The following is a 3049-nucleotide window of genomic DNA, read 5'->3' as shown; positions in this document are numbered from 1 at the left end:
CCTATATATAGACCCTCCTCCAAAATTCACGGATCATCCTACCCTAACCCTAGTCCCGCTCCTCTCCGCGCGGCCGGACACGTCCGGACCGCGCCGGACACACCGCCGCCAGCCAACCGCCGCCTTCCACGTCATCGCCCGCCGCCTGCCACGTCATCGCCCGCCGCCGCCACTCCCACCGCGGCCCGGGAGCCCGCATCCGGCCCCCGCGGGCCCATCCATCGCCGCGCCGCCCGCGCCCTTCTCCTCCACGGCGCCGCGCCCGGGCCCGCCGCCATCCGCCGCCTCCCCGCCGGCGCGCCGTCGCTCGCCGCCCGCCGCACCGGAGCAGGCCGCCGCCACCGGGGCCTCGCCGCCGCCACGGAAGCTCGCCGCCCCGGCCACCGCGCCGCCTCGCCGCCTCCCCATGCCGGATCCGGCCCGGCTCCGGCCTCCTCTCCACTCCGGCGATGCCCTCGACAAACTCCGGCCGTCTACAGTGCAGCTCCGACGTTCCTTGTTTTCCATGCCCAGATCTAGATCGAGATGAACAGTAAACCCTAGGTGATTTTCTTCTAAGTCCCAAAATCACAGATCCAAGTGCTCCTGTTCATATCCCCGTAACTTTTGCATCCGTAGCTCCGATTCATGCATATAGCATATCAAAATGTTCATCTCAGAGAGTACATCATTTCATTCCATTGCATCATTTTCATTTGAGTTCATCTTGATGCCAGAAATTCTGTTAGAAGAGGGCTACTTGAGTTATTTGTCAGATCTGCTGCTCCATTTAGCTTTTTGTCATTTTTTGCCATGATTATTGTGTGCATGATATGTCCTGATGCTCTACATATGTTTTGTTAAGGGTTTTGTCATCTTTCCAGAGGTGTAACCCATGTATTTTTGTGATGAGTGTGGTGACTAGCACAAGCTTGCAAAGTGGTGCACTCGGTAATTCTGATTTCAGGGCCTTAGCATTTCCACTAAGTCCTTGAGCTGTTTATCTCATATGGCCATATGTTCATGTTGTTTCCTAGTGATCCGTGCCTCTTTTGAGGATGATCAGTAAGGATGTTTTGTTAATATTGTAGTGCTTTATCCATCCATGTCTTTGTTTGCAAATATGGAGCACCCTAGATTGAGTCAATCGAGCTCTACTTTTGCTACTTTGTGAATCTGGGCAGATTGTCAACTTGTTTGCAATTTTGCCGATGATGTTGTAGTTGATCCATGCATGCTATGTTATTGTTCTTGCCATGTCTAGCTTGAATTTTGTGCCTTCTTGATGGGTGTATGCTTGTCTTGTCATGACTTGCTCCGTGGTGAGTGCATCGAGCTCGTAAACATGCCTACTTCAGATCTGTTTTCAGCATGTGCCAGTTTTCACCAAGTCTGTGATCTGGTTATGTTTTTGCTATGTTCACATGCTTGCAATTGTATTTTCTGATCCCTTTTGGCTCAAGGTCACTAAGGGACTTTTGTTAAGCTCTTTGAGTAGCTCCATGCCATGCTTTACTTTGCCATGTTCAGGTCCTGTAGCATGTAGTTTTGTTGCTCCGAAGAGTGCTACCTGATCTGAAATTTCAGACAAGTGTTAATTTCACTAAGTGTGAGATCTGTTTGCCATATGCATTTTTGCCATGCTTGTTTGAACCTGTTAATGGATGAATTGGCCGTAGCTCAGTGCTAGACTTTTGTTAAGAATCTTGTATGCATCCCTGACATGTATTTTTGTTGTCATGTTTGGGTGCTGTAGCATGTTCATTTCATTGCATTTAGATGCCTACTTGCTGTAAATCGCAGACCGGTGCCAATTTTGAATCGCTTGCCATTTCCAAACCGTAACTCCGATTCTGGCGTTCCTTATATCGTTTTCAAGCGATTTCATCTCATCTTTCCAGTGGCACACTTGGATTTCCAAGTTGAGGCCAGGTTCTTGCATTTCCTGTCACATCTTGCATATGCATCCCGCATCGCATCCCGCATAGCATATCATCCTTGCATCATCTTGTTTGATCCTTGCACGTGGTTGATTTTGTCCTTGTTGCTTGTTTGTCTTGTTTGGGTAGAGCCGGGAGACGAGTTCGCTAATGAGAAGCCCGTTGAGTTTGCTTTCGAGGATCCAGTCAACTCTGACAACTGTGCAGGCAAGATGATCATACCCTTGAAATCACTACTATCTTTGCTATGCTAGTTTGCTCGCTCTTTTGCTATGCCAATGCTACGATGCCTACCACTTGCTTTCAAGCCTCCCAAATTGCCATGTCAAACCTCTAACCTACCTTGTCCTAGCAAACCTTTGATGGGCTATGTTACCGCTTTGCTCAGCCCCTCTTATAGCGTTGCTAGTTGCAGGTGAAGATTGAAGGCCGTTCCTTGTTGGAACATTTATTTAGTTGTTGGGATATCATTATATTATCTTGTTATCTTAATGCATCTATATACTTGGTAAAGGGTGGAAGGCTCGGCCTCTCGCCTAGTGTTTTGTTCCACTCTTGCCGCCCTAGTTTCCGTCATATCGGTGTTATGTTCCCGGTTTTTGCGTTCCTTACGCAGTTGGGTTATAATGGGAACCCCTTGATAGTTCGCCTTGATTAAAGCTTTTCCAGCAATGCCCAACCTTGGTTTTACCATTCGCCACCTAGCCTTTTTCTTTCCCTTGGGTTCTGCAGACTCAAGGGTCATCTTATTTTACCCCCCCGGGCCAGTGCTCCTCTGAGTGTTGGTCCCACCGAGCGATGTCCGGGGCTACCAGGGGCAACTCTGGGCTGGCCTACCTGACGTCTGGCTCATCTGAGTGTTCCCTGAGAAAGAGATATGTGCAGCTCCTATCGGGATTTGTCGGCACATTCGGGCGGTGTTGCTGGTCTTGTTTTAACCTGTCAAAGTGTCTTGAAGAACCGAGATACTGAGTCTGATCGGAACATCTTGGGAGGAGGTCTATTCCTTCGTTGACCATGAGAGCTTGTCATGGGCTAAGTTGGGACTCCCCTGTCGGGATTTGAACTTTCGAAAGCCGTGCCCGCGGTTATGGGCAGATGGGAATTTGTTAATGTCCGGTTGTAGATAA

Source organism: Triticum urartu, chromosome 7A (genome assembly GCF_056163025.1).
Source record: "Triticum urartu cultivar PI428250 chromosome 7A, HENAU_Tu73, whole genome shotgun sequence".
NCBI classification, from domain to species: Eukaryota; Viridiplantae; Streptophyta; class Magnoliopsida; order Poales; family Poaceae; genus Triticum; species Triticum urartu.
This window is presented reverse-complemented; position numbering follows the sequence as displayed.